The following is a 13,930-nucleotide window of genomic DNA, read 5'->3' on the forward strand; positions in this document are numbered from 1 at the left end:
AACTTTTCTGAATTCAATTACAATTTGAGGGTAATATCTGAGTTTTCTATGTGTAAACTTTGTGAATTCAAATTTTCCTTAGTTTTTTAATCACATAATCTTTTTTGTTGAATAGGTGCCACCCACATTTCTTGTAATGTGTTAAATTGAAGTTGTGGTGAAGAAAGCTAATTTATTTCCTCTCTTTAAGAAATTTTTTGGAAATAATTTCAAACTTAAAGTTGCCAAAAAAAAGTTAAAAATAGGTATACATACTATGGTCTTTAACTTAGATTCACTTTCTTAAGGATTTTAATTTTAATTCAATTCTTAAAGCATTTTGCTACATTTGGTTTATTATTCCCCCTACACACATGCACACCACACTCACATATTTTATTTTCAGAACTGTTTGAGAGTAGGTTGCATACAGCATGGTCCTTTACTCTATAATGCTTCAATGGGTATTGCCTAAGAACAAGAATATTCTATTACATTTCTATAGTGTGTTATCAAATTCAGGGAATTTAGCATTGATATAATACTTTTTTTAATCTGCAGTTCTAATTCTAGTTGCACTAATTGTCCCAATAATGTCCTTTAAAGTATTTTTTTGCCATTTCTAGAACAAGATCCAAGTAAGAATTGCGCTTTATGTTTAATTTCACTTTCTCTTCAGTCTCCTTTAATTCTTGTGTCTTTTTACGTCGTTGATATTTTTTGAATAGTACAGACCAGTTCTTTTATAGAATGTCTTTTAATGTGACTTGTTTTGACGTTTTCTCACAACTAGATTTAGTTTATATATATATCTGACTATAACATATAAGTCATGTTTTGTTTGTTTCAGAATATCATATTTAGAGGCACATGATGTAATTTTGCCTCTTATTGGTGATAATTTTGGTTAAAGCATTTTCTGATTTCTCCACTGTATAGGTGTAGCCAATATTTTGATATTTTATATTCTGATGATTGATATTATTATTTTTCCTCAGTGTCACAAGTTGATTTTAAACATGTGATTAAATTTCCCCAAAATGTATTTTTTACTTAATTTATAAGGCAAGTATGATGTTAATCATCAGCTCTGATAAAAGAAACACTAACTCCTTATTTTAATTTTACTTTTGTTATATATTTACAGTTTTATTATCTTGAAGTCCAAAAATATGGTTTGTCAAATACCTAACTTTTTCTGTTTAATATACCCTTGTATCTCAGTATATGATCTGTTCTAATGAAAGATCCATGAACACCTGAAAAAATAGTACATTCTATTTTCCTATGATTTGTTTGTATTTATATCTAAAATTTCAAAATCATTCTTTATCTCTACATAATTCTTTATTATTGGTAATTTTTGTAGTATCTGAAATGTATTGTAATAAGGTGCCAATAAGAAATTCAGTGTTAAACCACATGGTCAAAGGATGAGTTTTTAAGTCATGGTACACAAATCAGTATATATAATTATTATGTCAATGTAAAAAAATAAGAAAATAAAATTTAAAATAACAAACAAAACCAAACAAAAGCAAAACAACACAAACAAATAAAAACTATTTTGGAGTGTTTCCTTAATTGCTTGAATGTCTTTGTGAATGATTTCAAATTTATTTTTATTATGATTAGAGGAGTATTCTGTAAGACTAGAACCTAACATTTATTCAATTTTGGTAAATGTTCTATGCAGACTTGAGAAAAATATGCTTTCACTTTTATTCGGTACAGGGTCCTACATATTTCTATTATTTGTGTTGTTCAAATCTTTAATATATTTATTTTTAAAATTTTCTTGTTACATCAAGTACTAAAAGAAATGTTTTAAAATATGTTATTATGTTTATATGTTGAATATGTGTTAAAAATTTCCCATTAGGATGGTGTAATGGTAAATATCTCATTTTTTTCATCCTATCAATTTTTATTTTATATAGTAAGGTAGACACAATTTCAGTATTGTTCACTGTTTTATTTTCAAGTGAATTGGATCTTTTATCATTGAGTGGCTACTTCTTTATCCCCAATCCTGCTTTTAGTCTTAAAAGAAATTTTGCCTGATATCAGGTATTAATATGGCTACACAACTTTCTTTTACTTCTTTTAACTTTGTTTATTCTTTTGATTCATCCTTTTATTTTTCTCTACTATATCATTCTACCATTTTCTGACATCCATCATTGCTTTCAGAATCTGTTGATGATCTATTTGTGATGTGCTTTTGGTAATTGTCTTAGTTTGTGCTTACTAGAGTCAAAGACAACATGGAGATTCTGTTTTGTTAGTTGAAATCAGAAAAAAAAAAAAATAGGAAAGTGAGGTAGGACAGGAAATGCAGCTAGTCAAAGGTGTGATTTAGTGGAAGATTAGCCTGATCCCACAAGAAGCTCTGCAACCTGAGGGTACCACAGAAATATCCCACATTGATACAAGGGGACTGGCCTTTGGTATCCTTTTATAAGTCATGCTTTTGGCTGTGGGCCATCCCCAGAGAAGTATGGAACTTTTGAAACATTTCCAGTGAGCTGAGAACAATTACCAAAAGGAGGATGAGTATGGGTCCACTCTCCCGGTATTGGGAATGTGGGTAGGACATCAAGAGTCTATCTTTTATTTCTGGCTATTTTTAAGATCTCTTTGTCTTTGGTATTCTACAGTTTTACCAATGTCTGTAGGTGAAAATTTCTTTTAATTTGTTCTTCTTGGAAAACTTTGTGTTTTTATGGATCTGAAAATTCAATTATGGAAAATTGAACCTTGTTTTTTGGTACTGCCTTTCCCAGGTGGCAAAGTTTAAGAATAAATGACTGCTTAAAGTTTTTGCCCTAGCTTCCTCTCTTGGCTCAACATTGGCCTGGCCCTGGCCTCTTCATTCTCTCTTAGCTCTTCTTAAGGGAATCTGATTTGGTAACATGTTATAACTTTCTATTTTTCCCTCCATCTTACATATGTTTCATCACTTTTTCTCTCTTTGTTGTATTTTATGTAATAAATCAAGCATATCTTTCAGTTCATTAGTTCTTTCTCTGAAGTTGTGTCTAATTTATCTTAAATGTCTCCATTAAGATTGTAATTTTATTTATTTTTTTCAATTTCTAGAAGTTACTTTTTGTTTTTTAATATTTGAATTGGCTTTTATATCTTATTGTTTTTTATGTTTTTAGTTATCTCTTTTATATATTTAGGGATTTTTAATATGTTCATTTTATGTTGTTTATATGACATTACCAAATCTGAATTCCTTGGCAATCTAATTCCACTGTTTATTGCTTCTTTGGATTCTCCTTTGAGAAGGCCTATTTTCTTGTGGGTTGTGTAATTTTGGATTGTGAGCTCACTATTGGTTTATTTAAAATTCTGGGAATCCTGTATAGTCTGAGATGAGGTTATATTCCTTTGGAAAGAATTTAATTTGGTCTTTAAATTAATTTCTCTGCTGGAAGTTTTTTTAGGTCTTATAATCAGTATAAAATAAAGCCCAAAAGCCATGGGGGATGAACTATTGTATATACATTTTTAGAAGATTTTCTTTTTCTGTACTCTAAGCTAGGAATCTCACAGATAATTTTCCCTTGTCATTTACCCCTGCTAGAAAAAAAATATTGCTCACCCTTTTAGACTTTTGGTTGTTCTAAATTCCAACAGCTCATCTTTTGCAAGCCTAAAATCTTTTTTCACTGTTTCCCATGAGCCTATTAACATCCAACCTCCAAGATTCCAGTATTATTATCACATCACAAGGGTATCCATAATTTTTGCACTTGAATGCTAACCATTGCTTCAACTCTGTTTTCATTTTGCCCTTGTGGGATCACCCTTACTTCTTGTGAGCTCAGTAGTACATTTTAAAGTATGTTTGTTGTATTTTATTAAGCATTTGTATGTGTTTTGAAGCAGAATGGCTTTTTAGAATTATTCGAGTCTGTATTGCCAGAAGAATAAATCCACTTATTGAGCACAATATAGTTTTTATTTTTCCCCCTTTTATGACATACTTTGATAGTGGAATATGGAAGTATTCAACTATAATCCTATTTTCTTAGATTGTTTGTCTTGCATGTAGATATTGTTTGGATTTTCTGTACATATATACGTTCAATATTGCAATATTTCTTTTTCTGAATTATTTTTTGTTGTTCATATCCTCCAACAAAATTGTTGGATTCTAGAAGAATGGGGGCAGAGAGTAAGAGTTAATTTTTTTTAATGTTAGGTTTTGACACACCTAAATTTGTGGACTAAGTTATATACTTGCCTTAGTGCATTGTGTACAGATACCACCTACTACTAAAACTTCTCTTCTCCTTGGGCCAAGCCAAAAATGTTATGAAAATGGGAAAAGTGTTCTTCATGTTTCTCTTAGTTATTTTAAAGATTAAGAGCAATCATATATATAAAAGATTATCATAGTGATTATCTTGAGCAAGGTGTCATTAAATGTGTTTATAGCATTTTTAAAATTTAATGTGTTATTCAGTGGCATTGTGAAAATTTTTAAAAATACATTTTTTCCATTGTTTTTAATCCAATCAACTAATGGCTTGTTTGAGCCTCCTGCATTGATGCTAAAATTTTTCTATTATTGATGTCTTTTCTAGGTTCCTAATATTCCTCTTTTTTTTTTTTTTTTGTAGGAGTGCTTCTGTTTTATTTCCTTTTTGCTGGTGGCAGTGTGCTCCAGTATGTTATATTGGCAACTTGTTTTTTTAAATTTCAGCCAGATTTACTTCAGAATAAGTCTCTAAAAGATAAAGATAGTCAAGCTACCCAACCACAATATGGTAATGACACCTGACACAATTAAAATTAACCCACTACCAGCTAACTATTACGATTTAATACCTAGTCTATACTCAGACATTCCTTATGTTCCTATTGACAAAATTCTAAAGAATTACATTGTTTGATACTATATGCTCAAGTAAAGTAACATTCTTATCCTAGTTAGCTCATACATTGGAAAATCATTTAAGAGTCAATTCAAAGAGATAAAATAATAAAGTTCATATTTTTTTCAAGATATGGGTACTGTTACTTCATCAAAACAGTGAAAAGCACTTAAATCAAAATAGGATTTCGTCTTATTTTTTAAATTGAAAATTTTTTGTGCATTAATTTACTGTATTTGAAGCTTATCTTGATGGTTTTCAATGTGGGTATTTCTCTTTGTTTGAGGGTTTTATTTAGTTGTTATGTTTGGTTTTGGTTGTTGTCGTCGATGGTAGTTGTTTTTGCCAGAAGCAAGAATCCTATATTACTACTAAGTTATCTTTCTGGAACTTCTTCAGGTCAACTTACACAAAAAGCAAGAAACCCCTAGGGCAACTCATAAGTGAATACCTTATAATTAATAAAACCTAAGAAAAATTCAAAGGAATTGAGATCAGCCTTGTGCATGCAGTGTATACCATAAAAACACAGAGGATTTTGAGAAAACAGTAGTTCCTCTGCTATTGATCTTTTAACTTAGGAACTCTCATAGACATTTAGAAGGCTACGCATGACAGCTAAAGTACGTCAGTGCCGCCTGTTTCCAACTGATAGCATTTGTACTCACATATAGGGAATATAGCACCTTGCAAACAACTAGCTTTGCTAACAGCCCTTGGAACCTACGTGTTTATAAGAAGAGAAGCTTTTGTGTTAAGTCCTCAATAATTAATTCAGTAAAATTTAGTAATACTGCAGGCAGGAAAACCAATAGGGATAGTAAAGCACTCAATAATTTTAACAGAGTAGATCACTTAGTAGTAAAAATGATAAGAGTATCCTTCACAGAAAGCAGGGAAATAGATTAGCTGAAGGAAGGATTAAGAAAGCCCTAATTTAGAGGAATATATCATCTAACGCAGGTGTCTTAAACTTTAATATGCCTTCAGATCATCTGGAGTTCTTGTTAAAATGAAGAATCTGACTCAGTTGGTCCGGGGTGGAGCCTAGAATTCTGTATTTCTAACAATCTCCCAGGTGGCGGTGACACTGCCAATTTATGCATCACCCTTTGAGTGTAAAGTTTCTAGAATCTGAGAATTTGACTTTGGCAATGGCATGAGATAGAAGGTAAGAAGATACCTTCCCTGAAGCCTGCCCGGCAGCTGAACTGGTCTCAGCAGGTGGAAGCTGAAGGTATCACTAGGGCTGTGCATGTAGTGAGTAATACAGTGAGACAGTCTGACCCACATCAGGGATGGGACAGATAAAAGATTTCCAGTGCATGGAGATGGGGGAGGGGGTTGCTGAAGAACCTGAGAAAGCACCCGCGGGGAGAGAATCAGCTTTAAACACGTGCCAGCCCCAGAGAGTGAGTCTTCTTAGCTCAGTGACCAGAAAGTAAATACTTTCCTTCTCCATTTATCTCTTCTTTCTGCACCTTGCCCTTTTCATTCCACTTTTGTATTCCAGAGGCATCAGAATCCAAAGCTAACTAGCTGGAAAAAGAAGGACCTGGGGAAAAATAGGGACCAAAATTCCTCTTCATTGCCTATTGGCTTCTACTTGCAGCAAATCCTAGCTATGGAATGGAGACTAAACTTAAAACCAGTTTGTCATATGTGTCTGGGTGTTCTGATTTCTAAATTGAGACTGCGTTTGGTGAATTAAAGTAACTATAAGATTTGTTTTAGCTCTGAGTGATCAGAGTCTAGGTAGAAGCCTGATTCTTGTTGGCTGAAAAGATATGTTTTTATTAGTTTCCTATGACTGCCATAACAAACTACCACAAACTGAGTGGCTTAGAACAAGAGAAATTTATTTACTCATGTTTCTGGAGGTTAGAAATCCAAAATCAAGGTGTTGACAGGGCCCTGCTCTCTCAGAAGTCTCTATAGGAGAAACTGTTCCATGCCTTTCTCTTAGTTTCTGGTGTTGTTGGCAATCCTTGGCATTCCTCAGCTTATAGATGCATCACTGCTATCTATGCCTCTCTTGTTGGCTGGCTGTGTGTGACTTTGTATTCACATGGCATTCTTGTCTCCCTGTGTGTCTATCTTTGTGTCTCATTTCTTATAAGACCAGTCATATCGGATTAAGGGCCCACCCTACTCAAGTATAACCTCATCTTAATTTACATCTTAATTGCACTTGCAAATATTCCATTTCCAAATAAATTCACATTCAGAGGTATCAAGGTAGGACTTCAGCATACCTTTGTGGGGGATATAATTTAACCCACAACAGATGTTATGCAGATTTTGGTCTATTTGATGCCTGCACCTGGAGTTAGGGACTGTTGTTGGTGTGAATCAAAATCGTTTTCTAGTTTCTTTATTTCTAAGACGTATATGCTATACCTCCTGTACTCTTTCAAAATGTATAGTATGAGGTTCTGAGTCTAAAACAGTGATTCTTAATCTGTCCCTTCGGGATTCCACTACCAGAAATGCCTCTTTATATTTTGCTCATTTCTCCCAGCGCTGTTACAAATGTTTCTTCTTTGACATCCTCTGAGCATTTTAAGAAGACATTGAGAAGATGAACAATGGGCACCATGAGTGCACCTCACGTTAATCTGGTCTCCGTATGTTTTTAAGCTTCCTATTCTTCCTCTGTGTTGTCCCATTTCCCTGGAAACGCATCCCCCTGCTTATCTGCCTACTAGACTTAGTCTTTCAAAGTCCTTATCTTTTGTGAAATTTTCTTAGACCCAATAGTACTGATTATCAGCCACATGCAACAGTTCCACTATTCTAATTGACTTCAGGATTGTGTTTTAAATCCCTGTTTCCTGACTGCAGAGTATTCTTTCAATACTTTCTGCCCCTTCTACATATTATATATTATTTTTAATGGTGGTATTTTCACCAATTACTTGAAATAATTGTCCACAGATGTGTTTTGTCCACTAAACTGTGCTTTTCTTGAGTCTCTATTTTATTTTATTTTATTTTTTAATTTCAGAATATTATGGTGGTATAAACAGTTTGGTTACATACAATGCCTTTGCCTTGCCCAAGCCATGGCTGCAAGTTTGCCCTTCTCCCATACAGTGCTCTCCACATCCATTAGTTTTGGGTTTACTCACCCCTATCACCCCCCTCCCACCTGATCGGCACCCAGTGAGTATTACTACCATGTAGGCACCTTAGTGTTGACCAGTTAGTACCAGTTTGATGGTGAGTACATGTGGTGCTTGTTTTTCCATTCTTTTAATACCTCGCTTCAAATGATGGGCTCAAACTCTATCCAGGATAATATAAGAGGTGCCAGTTCACCATTGTTTTTTGTAGATGAGTAGTATTCCATGGTATAAATATACCACATTTTATTAATCCACTCATGTAGATGGGCACTTGGGTTGTTTCCACATCTTTGCAGTTGTGAATTGTGCTGCCATAAACATTCTGGTACAGATGTCTTTATTATATAATGTCTTTTTTTCCTTTGGGTAGATGCCTAGGAGTGGGATTGCTGGATCAAATGGTATTTCTATTTTCAGTTCTTTGAGATATCTCCAAATCATTTTCCACAGGGGTTGTACTAATTTGCAGTCCCACCAGCAGTGTAAGAGTGTTCCAATCTCTCCACATCCACACTAGCATTTGTTGTTTTGGGAGTTTTTGATAAAGGCCATTCTGACTGGAGTTAGGTGATATCTCATGGTGGTTTTGATTTGCATTTCCCTAATGATTAGAGATGTTGAGCACTTTTTTATATGTTTGCTGGTCATTATTCTATCTTCTTTTGAAAAGTTTTTGTTCATGTTCTTTGCCCATTGATTTATGGGGTTGTTTGATTTTTTTCTTGCTGATTTTCCTGAGTTCTATATAGATTCTAGTTATCAGCCCTTTATCGGACGTGTAGCATGCAAATATTTAGTCCCATCCTGTAGGTTGTCTGTTTGCTTTCATGATAGTTTCCTTGGCTATGCAGAAGCTTTTTAATTTGATCATGTCCCATTTATTTATTTTTGTTGCTGCTGTGATGGCTTTGGAGGTCTTCTTCATAAGCTCTTTGCCTAAGGCCGATGTCTCTCTATTTGTTTATTGGTTTCCTAAGTCTGCCACAGACCTTGGCTTGTAGTAAGGGTTCACTAGGTGTTTTCTAAATTGGATTGAGTATTCAAGTGTTCACAGGAGTAGACAAGGGCCAGTAGCTTTAAGTGAATCTTGAAGTAGATCACAGTTTCTTGAAGGGCTTCTTCAAACTAAAATCTTCAGTGAAATCCAGGAAAGCCACTGCAGTGGAGCAGCTGACAGTTTACTAATCTTCCTGAATGAAATACTGTTCAATATTTTTCACCCACCTGCCCAAAGACCTAAAATGAGTCTTTATTTCCTTTGTTATTACAGAGTCTGATTAATAGACAAATTAGGTAGTATCTATTATGATGTGGTTTAATCACTTTACTATGTCTCTCACTAGGGTAGTGATTCTCAATACGGTAGGAAGACTTTTTGTTCTTTAAAGGAGAACAGTGGCAATAATAGTAATAATAATGATGTTGACAATTATATTGGCTAACATTTTTTCATGCTCAGCTCAGTACTATGCCATTTCTTTATGTGTATTTATCTCAATTATTATATCAGCTCCATGGAGTAGGAAGAATTATCATTCCCATATTACAGATGGAAAATGAAGGCTTACAGAGTTTTGTATACTTGCCCAAGATCACACAGCTGGTAAGATGTGGTGATTGCAGATATGACAATTTCTTCAGTGACTGCTATAGTCAATTAATCAATGTTGTTAATTGTTAACATTTCTCCAGTCAAATAACTTTCTAAAGGGTGAATTTAAAATTCTTACCTATCTATGTGACAGTCCTTTCTAGAAAGCTATTGCTCAGGCTTGAATTTCTTATCTTCCAATGTGAACATTCAGATAATGATGCAATAAAATCTTTTATGGGATACTCCTCAAGATTGTTATATGCTAAGGGAGGGAATAAGATATATTTTCATAACTTCTGACTTCTATAAAGTACTTTCCTCCTCGTTGCAGCATAGAAAAGCTCTGAAATTGCATCTCATAAGGAGGGTAATCTGCGATTATTTACAGAGTCATCCCACAATATCTCGTTTCATCACTTTATGGAAAGACCCAAACTTTCATGAATATTTTACAACTCATACTCACTAGGAGAGGAAGGAAAGTTAGTTTAGATAATTGCAAATTCCATTTCATTCCGTTGTATTTTGAGTAAATGTTCTCTCTTAACATGGCTTACATCTTGTTTTTTGAAATGATGGAAGCTAATGCCTTTCCTTACTCGAGTGCCAGTCTTGTTCACATGTGAGAAAAGAAAGAGAAACAAAGAAAACAAGGCTGAATATCTGCTGCAGTCACCCATGTTCACAGCTTCAGGGGAGAGAGAACCTTTGGGGAAGTTATTTGGCATTTAAAGCAAATGGTTCCAGAGGCAGCTGCTGAATGGAGCTGAATATTTTGTTAAATGATTTTCTTCTCTGACCTTTATTACTAATGAATCTTCTTTAGGAAGCATTTAAAGAGTAAAAAGAAAGCTTGTTTTTATTAATCTCCTTTTTCTTTGCCCACAGAACCCAAAGAAATGGTGTTACCTGGCAAGAGATCTGCTGTCTTTTATGAAAAATCAGACCAAGGTAATGCTGATTTTGAATTGGTATTTTTTCAGTCCGTTTAACTCTGATACATGAAACTAGTTAGCTTTCCTTGATAACTGGTTTTAGATATTGAATGACCTATCAAAAAAAGGAAATTATTATCAGAAAAGCAGAGGGAAGGGTTTATGATGATCACCGTATTTATAAAATGAGCAGTACTTTTAAAAAAAATAATAGCTTTTCAAAATACTGTGAATAATGGTTAATTTTCTGATAACACCTTTTCATTTATGTTAATATGTGAACAGGATCTTGACTTAGAAGATTGCATTCTCTTTAGAAATATCTCCAATTAATGCAACATTTAAAAATGATAGGCAGTAACAGAATTAGACTCTTTATAGAGTACAATAATAAGATTTTTTTTCTTTTATTTAGCATTAGTCAGTTAACTTTACATGTTATTTTTGGAATATGCAAAAAATTTCAGTATGAATTTCTAGAAAACTTTGAGTTTTATGAAGACAGCCTCATATAAAACACATATTTTCTTTGGAAAGATTGAATTATATCATACAGTTGATGAATAGCATGCCTGATTATGCTTAACAGATTGCATATCTAGTTGCTACATTTTCAAATTGCTGTGTGATTTATTTACATATGTTGTCCTAAGAATATGAAAACTCATGCAAATATTCTAATGACATATGCATGTAAACAAAATAGATGCAGATATATAATGTGTGTATGTTTTATGAATAAAACTACTATCACAAAATAGATTTTTTATAGACAAATTTCAGACAGGGAAATTTTTGAAGGGAACTGGACACGTATTGAGTACTATCTACTTATACAGCCATGAAGATATGATGACACTATATGTATATGAACATTTATAATATAATAACTAAGTGTACTACGTGATTGCAGACTAGTTGGAAGTGACTGGGTTTTATTTTTGGCAAATTATTGAATTCCTGAAAACAAACAAGTACTGAAACAAAGGTAGCATTTAAATTTAATGGGCATCAACAGAAAATTTGTTTTTTTTTTTTTATTTCAGCTCATCATGGGGGTACATAAGTTTTAGGTCATATACATTGTCCATGTCCTGCCCATCCCCCCGAGTCAGAGTCCCAAGCGCGTCTGTTCTCATTCTCCAGACAGTGCGCCTGGCACTCATCATGTAGTCATACCTCCATCCCCTCCCCCCCCCCCCACCTCCCCGGGTCTGCACCTTCAAGCATGAACATTCCCCAGAGGGTGCGCAACGCACTCGTCATGTAGGCATACACCCATCCCCTCCCCCCACCCCCCATCCCAGTCTGATATCCAATTGGTATCCTTCCCCGATGTATATTTAGGTGATGATCAGGGAAACCAGTTTTCTGGTGAGTACATGTGATGCTTGTTTTTCCATTCTTTGGATACTTCACTTAGTATAATGGGTTCCAGCTCTCTCCAGGAGAACCAAAGAGATGTCGTATCATTGTTATTTCTTATAGCTGAGTAGTACTCCATGGTATACATATACCACAGTTTACTAATCCATTCGTGGATTGATGGGCACTTGGGTTGTTTCCACATCTTTGCGATTGTGAATTGTGCTGCTATAAACATTCGGGTACAGGTGTCTTTGTTAAAGAATGACTTTTGTTTTTCTGGGTATATGCCCAATAATGGGATTGCTGGATCAAATGGTAGGTCTACTTGAATCTGTTTAAGGTATCTCCATATTGCTTTCCATAGGGGTCGCACTAGTTTGCATTCCCACCAGCAGTGTATGAGTGTTGCTGTCTCTCCGCATCCATGCCAACATATGTTGTTTTGGGATTTTTTGATAAAGGCCATTCTCACCGGAGTTAAGTGGTATCTCATTGTGGTTTTGATTTGCATTTCCCTGATGATTAGGGATGTTGAGCATTTTTTGATACGTTTTTTGGCCATTCTTATGTCTTCTTTTGAAAAATTTCTATTCATGTCCTTTGCCCATTTTTTGATAGGATTGTTTGATTTTTTCTTGCTGATTTTCCTGAGTTCTAAATAGATTCTTGTTATCAGTCTTTTATCTGATGTGTAGTATGTGAAAATTTTTTCCCATTCTGTAGGCTGTCTGTTTATTTTCGTGACTGTTTCTTTGGCTGTGCAGAAGCTTTTTAATTTAATCAGGTCCCATTCGTTTATTTTTTCAACAGAAAATTTGTTTCTGAACTTTGATTTGCAGTTGAGCAAAAATAAATTGTTAAACTGAATTACAAATCAAGATGTTTCTACTTATTCCTGGCTTTTAGTTAATTCTTCAGAGGAGATGTAAATCCCTTGAGAAAACAGCTTCTCTTCACTAAAAGGGATTTTGAATTATAGGCACTCTATCCAAGTTTTATATATACTAAAATGTTAATTAAAACTAAAATATTATTAAATGGTTAATGGAATCAACTTAGAGTTGCCTTTTACATAGAATTATTAGCAGTGACTCCCCAAAGAGGGATGGTATAATGAGAACTAATACCTCGACAATATGGGAAGAGGTTGAAGCTGAGCCATGTGATATAGGCATAGGGAGATAAGTGGTAGGAAAATGCCTGCAGAGGGGGATCAGTGGAAGATGACACAGGAAAGAGAGAAGGAGAAACACACTGGCTAAGATGAAGCCAATGAGGAGGATTAAGGATCCATGTGCTTTAGAATAAAAATAAAGAACGTAGGGATCATAGACTCTGCAGGGTGCGTTCATGTGAATTTTTCTTTTCTTGGAGCTATGTATAATATTAATATATACTAACATATTCAATTTATTAGGTTTTTACTTTATTCAAGATATGGATAAACTTACTTTGAGGTGAATGTAATAAAGGAAGACTTGGGGCAAGGGAAAGAGATTCCTGTTAACATGGTTGAATTTCCAGCATCAGTGTACCCAGAGTAACATAATTTGTTTCTTCTCATCATGAGAACAAAGGAACCATTCTGTGTAGTGCCAAAGACCAAGTGCTTTGGTGTGATAAAACTCCCAAAGAGATTATGATCTACAATGTGTGTGTGTGTGTGTGTGTGTGTGTGTGTGTGTGTGTGTGTGTGGAGGGTGGGAACAGGGTGTGGGGGAGTAGATGGGGTGGGAGGACTCATGCGGCCAGGAGAAACGGTGTTCCTGTCATCCTCTCTCCAGGTTGATCCTTTAGATTTATTGAAATAGGAGTGTTTGCAATTCTTATATTAAATAAAGTTCTTGTCAATGAGACAAAGTGTGCTAATGTATTAACATTCTGCCTTTATTATCTCAGCTGAGGTATGTGCATTTAAATTTCAGTGTTTAAATAGTGGAAGTTTAAGGTGTACTAGTAAAGGTGCTATTTTTAGACAAATGGGAGCATTCAGCTTTTCTTAGTTACACATGATGACTAATACACTATTTTGTA

The 13,930-nt window shown here is 34.4% G+C and overlaps 1 long non-coding RNA gene across 1 annotated transcript in view; it reads left to right on the forward strand.

The window, feature by feature from the left end:
• LOC123638541 overlaps window positions 1-13,930 on the forward strand; it is a 311,328-nt gene that overhangs the window by 85,851 nt on the left and 211,547 nt on the right. Inside the window, exon 2 of the long non-coding RNA XR_006735387.1 lies at window positions 10,482-10,544. This is a non-coding gene — a long non-coding RNA (uncharacterized LOC123638541). The remainder of the gene's footprint in view (window positions 1-10,481; window positions 10,545-13,930) is intronic.

Source organism: Lemur catta, chromosome 5 (genome assembly GCF_020740605.2).
Source record: "Lemur catta isolate mLemCat1 chromosome 5, mLemCat1.pri, whole genome shotgun sequence".
Classification (NCBI taxonomy): Eukaryota; Metazoa; Chordata; class Mammalia; order Primates; family Lemuridae; genus Lemur; species Lemur catta.